Below are 14,669 nucleotides of genomic sequence, written 5' to 3'. Positions count from 1 at the left end.
TACTTGCTAACTATATTTTAACTCAAAGAATTTTAATATAACATCAGTTGAGGTTTTAAGGAAACTGTTTAGAAGAAAATTATTATTATTGCCTCAATGTAAAAATATATATTTTATAAGAACATGCAGGGAAAACTAATTCTAAATAAATTGCTGTAATTGTTAAGACCCTAATGCCTCTGACAGCCATATAACATTATTATTCAACTTCTTAATGCAGCCTTAACCAATCCTCCCCATACTTTATATTTTTATTTATTAAATATTTATGTGTCACTTGTTACAGAAAAAGTCTTAACAGAACAGCTTGTAATATGATTTAAATAGTAGAACTATAATTTTAATTTTTAAAATGAGATAAATAGTTCTGCTTGATGAATGGCAATTTAAAACACTGACGATATAATAAGCCTTACAAAATAGAAAGGTCTTTGGAGATGCATAAAATCAAAAAGTGAGAGAGCTTGGTTAATTGCTTTGGAGGAACAAGAAAAAGGAACACATACTTCTGCAGCAATGAATTAGTAACATTACTGTATTGAGAATTCTCAATTATTTTCTGTTCCTGAAAATTTTATTTTATAGTGGATAGTCATACAACTTTATTCTATATAACTTTCTTTGTATCTTGGGGTATGTATGTATGTATGTATGTATGTATGTATGTATATGTATATATATATATATGTATGTTTTCTGAGGTTCTCGCAGGTATTTGTATGTGGATCTTTGGTTGTTCGGGTTTTCTCCCGTGTAAGATTCGAAGTATCTAGGCAACGTTTCGATGAAGTCTCATTCATCATCTTCAGGCTTCTGTCTTCGGCTCTTGCTTCTCAGAGTGATGTGAGATTGCAGCTGCTTCTTCCTTTTAACTGCTAGTGGGGGTGGGACTTGATTGGGTGGGGGCTTGTCTGTGTTCTGATTGGGTGGGGGTGTGTTCTCATTGGTAGGGGATTTGGCTGTGTTCTGATTGGTTGGGGGGTTGGCCGTGTTCTGATTGGTTGGAGGCGTGTTCTGTTCAGGTGGGGGCTTGGTTGTGCTCAGGTTAGTCTTAGTTGCTGGGGGATTTGAGTTGGTGAGCTGTGATCTTGCTGTTTAGCTTCGAGTTCGTGGTCGTGCTGCATCTTCATAGTGGGTGTCGGTTTGCTTCATGTATGGCTCGGAGGGGTTTGAAGTGGGTAGTGATGCAGCTGTAGTGCAGCTTCTGGTCCATGGTTGTGTCTGAAGCCAGATTCATTTAACAACCATGTTGCTACTTTAACAACTGCAGCGATTCACATAGCGCATGTGGCAAGTAAAGTCGTAAAATGGGGCAAAACTCACTTAACAAATTTTTCACCTAACAACATAAATTTTGGGCTCAATTGTGGTTGTAAGTTGAGGATTGCTCTATAAAAAGAAAAACAGCAAACAATTCATAATTAGTCCTCAATTTTATGATACAATTAGGACCAACATTTCCATTTCTAAGTAAGGTAGTTGTTAAGGAAGTCATGTCTGATTTTAAGACCTTTGTTGTCATGGTTATTAAGAGAGTCACTATAGTTGTTAAGGGAATCATGTGGTTGTTCAATGAATCCAACTTCCGCCATTGATTTTGCCAGTAAGATGCCAGCTGGGAAGGTCACAAATGGTGATAATGAAATTGTAATCCCTATGGGATGTTATTGTAAACACATGCTGGTTGCCAAGCACCTAAATTTTGATCACATGACCATGGGGATGCTGCAGTAAGTATGAAAACAATTCAAGAGTCACTTTTTTCCATGCCGTTGTAAGTTTGAACTGTCACTAAAATGAATGGTTGCAAGTCAAGGATTGCATATACAAGAAAGACTATCAACTGTCACACCATTCCCACAGTCACCTGATAGCAATCCATATACTTCGCAACAGGCTCACATTTACAAGGATTGTAGCATGTTGTGAGCATGTGATTGCAATCTGTGACCTTCCCAGCCAGCTTCTGTCAAGCAAACTCAATTGGGGAAGCCAGATTTGCTTAAGGATTATGTGATTCAAATAATAACCTCATACCTCACTTAAGGATTGCAGTAATTTGCTTAACAACCAAGTAAAATTAAGTATAAAATTACGTCTGGTCATGATGATTGACTTAATCACTGCAAAATTTAATGATTGAAATTCCAGACTCCATTGTGTTTGTAAGTCAAAGACTGCTTACAGAAATAGCAGCCATCACAAAATTAAAATAGCCAATGTACAGGCTTAGTCATGCCTCCTGATCGTCATGTCTGGTGACAAACGAGACCTTATGAATGACCAATAGGCTCAAAAGCCAGTCTAATTTATGGGAAAATTATATTCCAAAGGATAAAGCACCATGACATCTCCAAAAATGGCTGCTATATCCAAGTACTAAAAACCTACCAAAAACCTAATGGCAGAGGAAGGCCCGACTTTTTCCTCTCCAATCTGAAACCCGAAAAGAAGATTAGGATAGCAAAACAGGAACTTCATATTTTTATGACCATAAACGTTTACTAAAACAAATTGAATCAATATCAATCATGAGGAGGAAAATAATCAGATCCCTTCAAATACTTTTATAAGATGTCCTGAAGTTATAAGAATTACTATAAGCTTCTTAAGTTGCCAGAACTCTTTACTACGTGGAATTATCTGAATTACAGGTACCCCTCATTTAACGACTGTCTCATTTGGCAATCATAAGCAGTTATTATGGTAATGAAAAAGCAACTTTGCTACTAGTTCTTGCATTTATGACCTTTGAAGGTCTGTAAAGTATAGGAAAGCTGAAGTAAGACAATAAGCACAGTTGTGGTTTCACTTAGTGATCACTTCACTTAATGACAAAATTGCTGGCTCCAATTGTAATAACGTATATATTGTTAGATATAGGGATAGTGGAGTTTCAGATACACAAAATAGATTTTACCAGATGAACAATAATGTTCAGTTATCGTAAGTGCTTTTCCAAATATTGCTGAGAAGAAACAAATATTTGTATATCTTCCTTTTGTGGAAATAAAAATTCTGAATGGAGCCTAAATTTTTGCAAAATAGCAAAGATCATTTGGATGGTGGAAAAGAGATGAGAAATCAGTTAAACAGTAAATTAATTTTATTAATTTTATTAATTTCCTGTCAGTGGTGATTTCTGGTGACTGCGTGACAAGTCTCTGCAGTCTTCTTGGCAAGATTTCAGAAGTGACACTTTCCTAGAGCTGACAGAGTATTTCTGATGCAGAGTCATCCAGCTGGTTTAAAATGGGTCATCCTAAGACAGGAGAGAACTCACAGTTTTCTGATTACAAACTGGGTGCCTTAATTATTACACCACACTGGTTCTCTGTAAATATTAATAAAGTCTGCACATTGATAAAGACGGAAGAAAGTAAATTTGTTTCAAAGGTGCTTTTTCAAAAAGCAACTGGACTTCCTGGTTTTTCTTTGAAGATGTTTTGCTTCTCATCTAAAAAGGTTCTTCAGCTCTGAAAAGACACCTTTGGGAGAACCGTGATCTGGACAACTGAGAATCTCCATAGATATTTAACTAAATTTGTTATTAAATGTAAAAAAGTTAATCAAATCTAAGTTGGGATGGTTTATCTAATGAGGGAAGAGATAACCATTCAAACATTCGTTATCCAAATGAGAGTATCTTTCTACTTTATTTATTTGTTTATTTATGTGCTGCCCATCTTGTATAGAAGCAACTCTTTCTTACCAAGGTAAGGAAGGAGGAGTTCCTTACTATGTTACAATTCCCTCGGTGTGTGTGTGTGTGTGTGTGTGTGTGTGTGTGTGTGTGTGTGTGTGTCCTTAAATGGCAGTCTTATTCATTTTAAAGAGGAACTGTATCTATATTAATGCCTTGTGGCAAACAGTGAACACCAGTAGACAGCTGTATTGAAATAAACTGTGTTTCAGTTTATGAGTCGACAGAAAAGTCTACCAATATAAATTGTGCTACCCAAATTGCTAGCCTTCAATAACAAGGTCAGCAAATGTGCCATCTGCCCTCTAGTGGTAATGATGGATCTAGAAGCACATCCAAACCAAGAATCTGATCATTTAGGACAAGGGCAGATCCCTTTAGGACAGGGGTCACCAACCTTTTGGACCTCAGGAACTCATAATTTTATCCAGCAAACCACTAATATGAATTTTGACTGACGGTGGCTTGCTGACATTGTTGGGAAAGTCGGTCCCATATTCCAGAGCTGCAGTAGGCCCTTTGGTCATCCCGGAGCAGTTCTTCCAGTCCATGGCAGGCCGGTGCAACCGGGTGGAGGAGCAGCTGTTCTGGATGACCACAGAGTCAGTCCTGTGACTACTGCAGCTCTGGAATGTGGGACCGACTTTCCCACCAACGTGGGAGCCACCCCAGGTGGATTTCCCTCCCCCACCATTGGTCTTACCTTCCAGTTCGAGCTCGCATGGCTCTACTCAAGGTAAGGTTTTGCGCTTGGCCGAAGGGTGGGGGCCAGCAGGTGGGCAGGCCATATGGGCCTTGTGTTCCCGCGCAGCCTGGATTAAATGCTTTGGGGGGGATATTTCTCTGCAGACCACCAAAATTTTCTTGTGATCCACCAAGTGGTCCCCAGCCCACCAGTTGGTGATTACTGCTTTAGGAGAGAGGCAAGGCACCACTTAGCTGAACAATGGCATCACCCATAAATACAACTTTGTCTTGTCTGGATTAAGTCTCAGTTTTTTTAGTCCTTATCCTAAGCACTGTTTCAGAACACTGTTTCACCTATGTTAGAAGTAGAGTTGGATTTCATATACATTTTGATGGTATCTTGGCTCATATCCTTGGAGATATCAGCTATCCAAGGTAGATCAGACTAGGTCCTAGGAAATCAAAGTCATAGATCAAGCTATGTCACAGAGAACTAGCACACTCACAAGCAATTATATGGTAGAAAAATGTATAGAATAGAAAAAGTTATGGAATTTTTTATTGGCCAAGTGTGGAAAGGGAACTTCACGAAGACAGTAGTGTCACTCAAACAGGAAAAGCCAAAGGGGAATATCAGGCCAGCCATAAAACAAACTTACATAGGAAAAGGAATAAAATAAAAGGTATTAAAGAATCCCTATAGACAAAAGCCTACGTAATTAAGAAAACTAGACAAATAAGAAAAGGAAACCCTTACGAACACAGGACATACCAAATAAGCAAAACAACAGACAAAAGATACAAAAAAATATAAATTACAAAAGAGACAGACAGGAGATTGCCACAAGACAAATATGAAAAATCCATTATAAAGCTAAAAGAGATTAGGAAAAAACCGATAATACAATCTAACCATCCCACGGAGTTTGCCTTCCGCACCCCGCAGAGTTTGCCCTCTGGCAGGAATAAAGACAAACTCAACCAGGATTTGACACATTAAGCACAAATACAAACATTCACACGAAATCAACTCACAAAGGGAGAAAAGGGTATAAAAAACCAGGGACTTACTATAAGAAGCTAGCTAGCCCAGGAATGCAGACTTCTCGCTGTCCCTCGCCTTCCTGAAAAATAAAAAGATCCAGCTTTCAAGCAGTGTCCGTATCCTTGCACCAGAGCTCTCCCAGCAGGAAAATCGAATCCTTGAAGGAAAAGCATTTTGACACCTTTCAACACAAGTTTGATTGGACACACAATGAATTTATCTCTAGTGCACAAGCTCTCAGTGCTTGTGAGAGCTTGCAACAAGTGATAAATCATGCAAGCAACAAGTGATAAATCATTATCATAATCATAAAATACAATAATCATAAATTATAAAATACAACTCTCGGTAATAGTCATAAGATAATAAAAACACAGATTTTCTCTCTTTTAGACTCATATTGCATCACAAAGATAGGTGCACATGATCTACTTGTGCCATGATAAGGGAACTATACAAATTTGCCATTTTATCAGCACCTCTAGTCTGTTTCCTGTCCTATATTTCCTGGCTTATATAGTCAGTTCATATTGACTTTAATAATCAGCTAGGATATTGTTCAAGAATTGCCTGGACATCTATTGCACCCGCCCAACCTGAAAGCAGATTTTTGAAGGGAATTTTGATCATGGCCAACTTGTATTACTAGCAGCAATATTTATTGGAAGTTTCTTCTATGGATTTTTATTATTTAATGGAGCATACAAATCAGGCATTTGTTGTAAGTCAGAGATAGAAATCAGAGTTTGTTATTGTTTGATGTTAATCAATATGGATGTAGGTTTCTGGGCACAATTCTAAGTGCTGTGCCATAAAATTCTATGTAGCATAACACCAGGGTAAATAAGGAAATGTAACTCTGCTTGAGACAGCCTGCTGAGAACCTGTTTTGATATACATTGCCTTGAGTCAGAATGATTTGGGAGGGTTACAAATATTGCAAATGAGCAAATAAGTAAATACATAAATTGAGAGTGGCAATTAAAATCTTTGCAAGAGCAAAATATACTGGAGATGAATTTACACACATACTGCAATCCGTGTGCAGGGCTCAGCTGAAAACAGCAACAATTGCCAATGATTATAGATTAGAAGTTTACTGCACTTCCTCTAACTAAAATTAGGGTGAGGCATACAACTTGCTTTATGATTTTAACCCAGGCACCTCTCCTTTAATGAAATGTTACCGCCAATGTTAAGGAAAATCCATTTTCGTTTTTAATAAACTTTATTAGTTTTACTTTTTAAAAAACAACGACAACACAGCTACAAAGTATATACAACAAAAAGACGAACAGGTCTTGGCATGGGCCAAGAGGGAAAGAGAGGAAAGCTTGAGAGAGGAAATAGGGAAAGGGAAGGGAAGGGTGGGGGGAAAGTGGGGATAACAGAAGTAGAGAAAACAATTATAATAAAACCATATTTTTGTGACTGTCTGTAAGGTCTTTTCTTCTTCCAGACTATCGTCGGCAGTGCTTTTCTTTATCTCTGCCTCGGAGGCCTCGGCCTTAATTTTCTTAGAGGTGATCTATCTTTGATTAAGCCAAATGTACAAAGGATTCCAATTGCTATAATAGGTTGAAGATTCTTTATTTTTTAATGCTTAGGTTAGTTTGTCCATTTCGGCGCATTGTAAGATTTTCTGAATAACCATAAGATCAGTGGGGATAGAGGGTAGTTTCCAGCACTGGGCAAATGCCAGTCTGGCCATGGTTAAGATGTGGATTGTAATATACTTTGACTTTTTGGATATTTGTTTATCAAAAATTCCTAGAAGGAAGGACTCTGGTTTGTACTCAATTTGTTCCATGGTTATTTCCTCTAGCCAGTGCCTAATTTTTTGCCAGTACTTCTGGGTTTCCTTGCATGACCACCACATGTGAAAGAAGGTACCTTCTATGTGTTGACATTTCCAACACTTGGGGCTCGTGTTGGGGTGCATCTTCGCCAATCTCGAAGGGGGCAGGTGCCATCTATAAAACATTTTATATAAGTTTTCTTTATAAGCTGCTGATTTCGTGATCTTAATGTTCCTGTTCCAGATCTTTTCCCATTCTGCTAGGGTAATGCTCCGACCCACATTTCTGCTCCACGCAATCATATTTCCCTTGACAATTTCTTGTTCTAGTTCTGTTTCTAATAAATATTTGTAAAATTTAGATATATTTTTTTTACTTGGTCCTAGTAGAATTTTGTCTAGGGTCTGTAATTTATTGTAGATTCCGAATTCCTTAATGTCTTGTTTGTATTTACTATGAATTTGAAGGTACACCCACTGATCAATTATAAATCCTCGCTCTTGCAGTTCTCACTAGGGAGAAAATCCAAAGGAATATGCAGGAAGATCGTAACCGCCACAGGAACAAAGAAGAAAGACCTGTCCAAATTCAAGGGAAAGACAACTTACAACGAGAAAGAGAAGAAACAACTCCATATCAATCACAAGAAGAGAGCCGCAGAGTTACGAGACAAAAAGCGAGGCAGACTTAAGTAAATGGACGAAGGAAGGAAAATTCTTTCCATTAATATAAACGGCCTAAATTCAAGAGCTAAAAGGAAAAGGATTCTAACCAAACTAATAAAACAAAATGTTGATATAATTTGCATACAAGAAACACACATTAGGAAAAGTGAGGAGAAATTCCTAGATTGTCCGAAACTGGGAAAATTATTTACAGCACCAGCTGATAAACACAAAAAGAAAGGTATTGCAATCTATGTGAGAGATGACTTAAAAGCGGAGTTAATCTGGGCGGACCCTGAAGGAAGAACTCTGGTGGTACAAATCTCGATTAATGGCATTACACTCTTACTGGTAGTAATCTATGCCCCAAATGATGATCAAGGTAAATTTTTTAAACATCTCCATCAAAAAATAACAGAATTTGAAAATGGTAATATTATTCTGATTGGCGATTTTAACTCTATTGCTGACTATCGGAAGGATCATAGTAATAGGAGTAAGAACAAAAAGGAAATAGAGAATTCTCTAAGCCATGTAAGGATATGTTGAATGAAATGAATCTGGTAGATATCTGGAGAAAATTAAATCCCCAAAAAGAACAGTTTACTTATTATTCTAACCCACACAAAATTTGGACAAGAATAGATATGGCTTAGATAAACGGTGAATTATTTAATGAAATCAAAGATAGCGAAATCTTACCAAATGATTGGGCTGACCACAACCCAATTCAAATAACCTGGAGGGGTAGAAGAAAACCAAAGAAAAGATGGACTTTTAACACTCATTTAATAAAAGAAGAAGAATATACTAATAAATTGAAAGAAGAACTGAACTTCTTCTTAAAAGAAAATAATAATGATCTAACTTCGAAACAAAATATATGGGACACATTAAAGGCATTTATAAGAGGAATAACAATCTCTTACAATGCTATGAGAAATAAAAGAAAGTATGCCCAACAAAGTAACTTACAACAAGAAATTAAGGATTTAGAAACCCAATTACAAAAGAACCCCAAAAACCAAAGAATACAGAACCAGTTAATAACAACTAAACACAAACTAAATTTACTGGAACAAGAAAAATTGGAGATTAGTCTGAAAATGACTAAACAAATCTATTTTGAGCATGCAAACAAGCCAGGGAGATGGTTAGCCCACAAACTTAAGAAAACGAAAGAAAAAGATTGATACACCAATTAATGGATGGGGGGCAATATGCAAGAGGAGATAGAGAAGAAAAAGAGATCACTTCTAATTACTTTGGGAAATTATACAAAAAAGAAGAAGTCTCTGAGGATAAAATAATGAAATACCTGGAGGAAGCGAATGACAAAGCAATTGGAGAGGAAGAGATAGAATTATTAAACCAAAATATAACATGGTCCGAACTGAAGTCAGCAATAGAGAAGCAAAGTAACAATAAAGCACCAGGACCAGACGGGATACCGGTAGAACTTTACAAAATTATCATAGAACAAATTGGACCACTGATGCTGGATGTATTTAATGAGGTACTGTTAGCAGCCAAGATGCCGGACTCGTGGAGGGGAGCCTTAATTTCGCTGATCCCGAAGGAGGACCTTGACCACAGACTTATTAATAATTATAGACCAATTTCGCTCCTGAATGCAGATTATAAATTATTCTCTTCTATAATAGCCAATAGATTAAAACAGGTTTTAAATACTTATATCCATGAAGATCAAAACGGATTTCTCCCATTTCGACAAATTAAGAATAATTTAAGAACAGTGATAGACATTTCAGAATACTATGAAGCCCACCCGGAAAAACAATTTGCATTTATGTTCTTGGATGCTGAAAAAGCATTCGACAATTTAAATTGGCATTTCTTAATTCAAAAATATATAATATGAATCTTGGCACCAGATTTGAAAATGTCATCACTACAATTTACCACACTCAACAGGCAAACATTCTAATAAATGGGGAACAAACTGGCCCGATAAAAATAGAAAAAGGGGTAAGACAGGGTTGCCCTCTCTCCCCTCTGCTTTTCATATTCGCTCTAGAATCTCTTCTGACGTACATTAGGCAAAATTTGACAATTAGAGGTTTGAGGATCAAATCAGAAGAATATAAAGTACAGGCTTTCGCAGATGATTTGGTTTTTTTCTGGAGGAGCCCATAGAAAAAGGACACAACTTATTAGAAGAACTAGAACGATTTGGAGAAGTCGCGGGATTTAAAATAAACAGGGGAAAAACAAAATTAATGACTAAAAATTTAACAGGAGACCAGAATAAAGAGCTAGAGACAACAATGGGAATACAAGTGACAAAAAATATTAAATACTTAGGAATTTGGCTAACTCCACAAAGCAAATCGTTAAAAGAAAACAATTATGATAAACTTCTCCAACAAACTAAGAAAGACTTAGATTTTTGGAGCAATTTACAACTTTCCTTATTGAGCAGGATTGCTTTGATTAAGATGAATATTCTGCCAAAATTTCTATATTTATTCCAGACAATACCAATTAAACTAAATAAAAAAAATTTTTATGGAACTAAACAAGATAACATTGAATTTTATTTGGCAGGGGAAAAAAGCTAGGATTAACGTAAAAGCCCTACAAGATTTGAAAAGCAGAGGAGGGTTAGCCTTGCCAAACTGGGAAATATATCATACGGCAGCCACCCTCCTATGGATAAAGGATTGGGTGAACCTAACCAACAAAAGAACACTAGTATTAGAAGGCCACGATATGCAGAAAGGATGGCATGCCTTTCTGTGGGAATCTGGGAAACCCAGGCAATCATATTTCCATAGGCATCTTATCAGGGACTCTTTATTAACTAATTGGAAAAAAGTACGTAAAAAGCTTTATTTAAAAATACCGATTTGGCTATCCCCAATGGAAGCGATAGTACACCCTAATAATCTGGATATAACCAAAATGATTAAGTACGAAAATTTATTAGACCCACAAGGAAAATCCATTTTCTGATGCTTTCTAATTTTTTATGCCAGTGCCAGGATTCTTTCATATCCATTAACTTAGCTTTTGATCTCCATGCAAACCCAGCAGGAGATTGTCTCTTCCTCCTCACTGCACCTGCTGTGCATTGGTTTTCATAACACCTTATTAGGAATAATTGCCTGTCAGCTGCCTGCAGGCTTTCTAGTGTAATGTAGACTTCATAAGTGTCCTTTCTTAACTTCCTGTCAAGTTGCTGGCATAGGAAGGAAATTGTTTAAAAGCTCCTTGGGGGGAGGGGGGGAGAGCCAGAGAGACACAATAGCTAATTAGCTGTCTGTGTAATGCAAATGATCAGCAGCAGCCCCCTCCCCTTTTGCAGTTTAACAATATCTGCCAAGTGTGGTTCTAACTTAACAAAGCATGGGAGTTGCTGAAAGCCAAGGAATGTTCTATTTTACTGTGCAGGGCATAATATGGTTTAGCATCACTGTATCAAACTTCAAACTTCTAAGCACTTTTTGAGGATGTTTTAAAGCTGATCTCAATTTTGCTTTCTCTGTAAGGCTGGTGAATAATTCTGTCCTAGTAGTTTACTGCAGGGAATATGAAGGTGCAGCGACTGTACATCCTGTAACCACAGGTGGAATGGCAGGGGCGGAACCAAGAGTATTTTCTCATTTCATTCTGTGTTATAGGTCAGAAAATGCAAGCATCCGGCTGAGATTGGAGAAATCTTCTGATCTAGTCACTTCTATCACTGCAAACAAGTTGCCAGTGTAACTCACCATTAGATGTGGGAATGGTCTTCCACATGGGGGATCTGGAACTGAAGTATGACGTCAAAGGCTTATGCTTTCTCCCATGCTGCAAACCATCCACCAACAAAGACTGGAGAGGAGGAAGGATTATATTCACTATGTACAGGCAGCCAATAGGAGTTGGACATATTCTACCTACTCCCTCCATGTTCTCTGCTCGCTCACCACCAAAATTATCCATCATGCACAATAGGAAACAGCAACTTGCTTGGAGAAGAGATAGAAAGAACCACCTCAAGTTTGGTTCAGAAAAACTCAAAATTTGTAGGCCTCAATTGTGGACTATGATGAGAAATTATTTTATTTAAGAGGTGTCAGCCAGGGGACAGGAAGACATGGATTTAAATATACGCTGAGAATAAATTCCTGGATGAGTAGCAACTGCTACTATAAAGTTGGATCTGCTTATACCTCTATTTTATGTTATAAATTTAATTGATTTTAAAAGGAAGTGCATTAGTAGTAATGAGCTGGTCAATAAACCTTGGTCCGATAACATTCAAAACATAAACACTTTGGGATATTCTGATTCACAGGAGGGCCAGTAGTCTGCAAGAGGGTACCTCACCCTATTAAGAACACATAGGGAACTTTTGAACTCTGGAAAAGGATCTTGCAGAGTGGCATCCTGATCATAGAATGAGTTCCCCCAGACTTTTGGTTTCATTTCGCCCCAGATAAAGAAACCTGAACAAATGGCTCTTTGGACTCTATGAGAGATCAAGTGTTGCCATCATCAGCCAGTTGGGTCTGATCCTCAGCCACTCTATGGATCAGCACTGCTTCCTTGAGATCCACCAGGATCATCTCAGTATCATCTGTCACACTGTCCAGCCCGCCCACCCCACCCCCATGCTAGGGCGGCCCCTTCTCCTCTGTCTGCTGATCACTCCCAGCTGTACTTAGCTTATTGTTTATCATCCTTTATTGATTCATCTTGTTTCATCATTTTAACTGATTATATTCTATTTGCTCTGAGCAACTTCATTCAGGCTGAATTATCAATATTTTACATAACTGTTGGAATAAAAATCCAGGTCTAGTTCCAAGCCAGGAATATAATGGAGGCTGCTTAAGAAAGAAGGTCAATTTATTGATGAGCAGAACCAACACACACACAGCATGCAGGTTCTGGAAGAGCTGACAAATTAGCTTGATGAGGGAAGAAAAGATTGAAAAAGCATGACAGTGAAATGCTAGAGTCATTATTGCCTCTGGAAAAGGTTAAAAATTGAACATTATTTAGAAAAAGAAAGTAAGAAGAAAGAAATCTATGTATATAAAAGCGAAATACCACTCATGCATCATCACAAAATCTCCAGACCCGTTAAGCCTACAAACTTGAAATTTGGCATGTATGTTCCTCTTGGCTTCTAGGTGCTCGCTAAGAAAAGATTTTTCAAAATGACCATCAGAGCATTAGTATTTCCTATATTATTAACATGCTCTGATGCTAAGGAGTTCTATTCCCCCTCCCCACCTGAAAAGAAATCTGTTCCAAATACAAAACACAAGCAGAGGAAAGGAGTTTCAATTTCAGTTTTAGTTTCACAGCAGCAACCAGCTTTAGTACAGAACAGTTGAGCTAAGCCACACCCAGGCTCTTGTTGTCTCCTTCTTGCTCACACAACAAATACTGTTTCAGTTTCCAAACAGCCCTCAATTCTCTCACAAACTGACAGAATGCTAGCCAGATGAATACAGATGGATGCTGGTAGGCAGATGCAAAAAAATTTCCCCTTATTTTCCTCCCCAAAAACTAAGCCCGATCACATAATTTTGTAGCGAAGCATGGGTATCCAGCTAGTAAAATATAAGAGTGTTCACCACAAGAATATAACCAGTACCTCAGCTCCACTGGTTATTCCGTCTCCCCTATTATTTGATTTGTGTTGTTACATACGAAAGATAGGATAGGTAGGGGGGTCAGATATCTTGGTATCTGACCCACCCACCCATTTTTATGCAAGTGCTATGATTACTCGTTACATTTGCTCCATCTAGTGATGTAATGAACAGAAGGTACAACTAAACTGGAACAATGAACTATTTAAATAAAATCAAACCAGTTTTTAGTATGGTCATAGATCAGTCAGTTCATATATTATGTGCATAATCAGAACACCCCAATCTGTCAATGGTTAAAAAAACTGATAATAGAACAGTATTTCTACTTCTAAGTTAGTTATCAAAAAACAAGCTCTGTTTATAATTTTACTGCTTTAAATTTTAACATAACTGTCAGAATACTAGCATTTTGCTGACCTTGTCTGCACTTCTAAAATTAGAGTCAGAGCTGAGGGTTACTTTGGGAAGTAAAAAAAAAATGGAAAAAATTAATAGCAAATCGTTGTGGTAGTGTCAAGAATACTGTGAGTCAAATTCCCTATGAAAGAGAATGTATCTTTTGTTTTAAACACTTGAAAAGGAGCATTTTGTTTTGAACCAAGTTTGTTTGCATTCTAAGACTAAAATTTCAGTGCTGCAAACCAAAGTTAATAAATCTCAAAAAGTAATTCACCATACTTGGGTATATCTCTATTTCACTAGAATGTACCACCCACTCCAGGGAACAATTTACAGCAATAATGTTTGGCAATTTGCATTCTTATATATTTGCAGCTATGTAAGATCTATGCTGGCATCTCTCTGAAAAGTATCGCAGTTAAAATGAGGATATGGTATAGGTAAATTTTGCCCCAATTTTCCTAGGCAACTGGTTCTTGGACTCTTTTATATATTCATCAGAAAGATTTGGAAATGTTTCCAGCTGATATTCTTTCTGTATCTTCAACACAAAAATCCAATATGCCACATGAATGTGTACATTTACATAACCCTTTGCATACTGAATACAAAAAGATTAACAAAGGTGAACCCACAGAAGAAAGTTAAAAAGTCAAGATGACTTGTACAGTTGTGTGATTAAACTGCTACTTCTACCATATGGGCTTGACTTTCATTTTTTTGACCCCCTCTGTTAATTGTCTTGAAAAAATGTGG

The 14,669-nt window shown here is 37.3% G+C and overlaps 1 protein-coding gene across 1 annotated transcript in view; it reads right to left on the bottom strand.

Annotated features, from left to right (window-relative positions):
• DYNC1I1 (dynein cytoplasmic 1 intermediate chain 1) overlaps positions 1-14,669 on the bottom strand; it is a 274,890-nt gene that overhangs the window by 224,244 nt on the left and 35,977 nt on the right. Inside the window, exon 2 of the mRNA XM_087915831.1 lies at positions 5,462-5,514. The gene's annotated coding sequence lies outside the window, so the exon portion shown is untranslated. The remainder of the gene's footprint in view (positions 1-5,461; positions 5,515-14,669) is intronic.

Source organism: Pseudonaja textilis, chromosome Z (assembly GCF_049901715.1).
Source record: "Pseudonaja textilis isolate UNSWEBS1 chromosome Z, rPseTex1.2, whole genome shotgun sequence".
Taxonomy (NCBI): Eukaryota; Metazoa; Chordata; class Lepidosauria; order Squamata; family Elapidae; genus Pseudonaja; species Pseudonaja textilis.
This window is presented reverse-complemented; position numbering and strand designations above follow the sequence as displayed.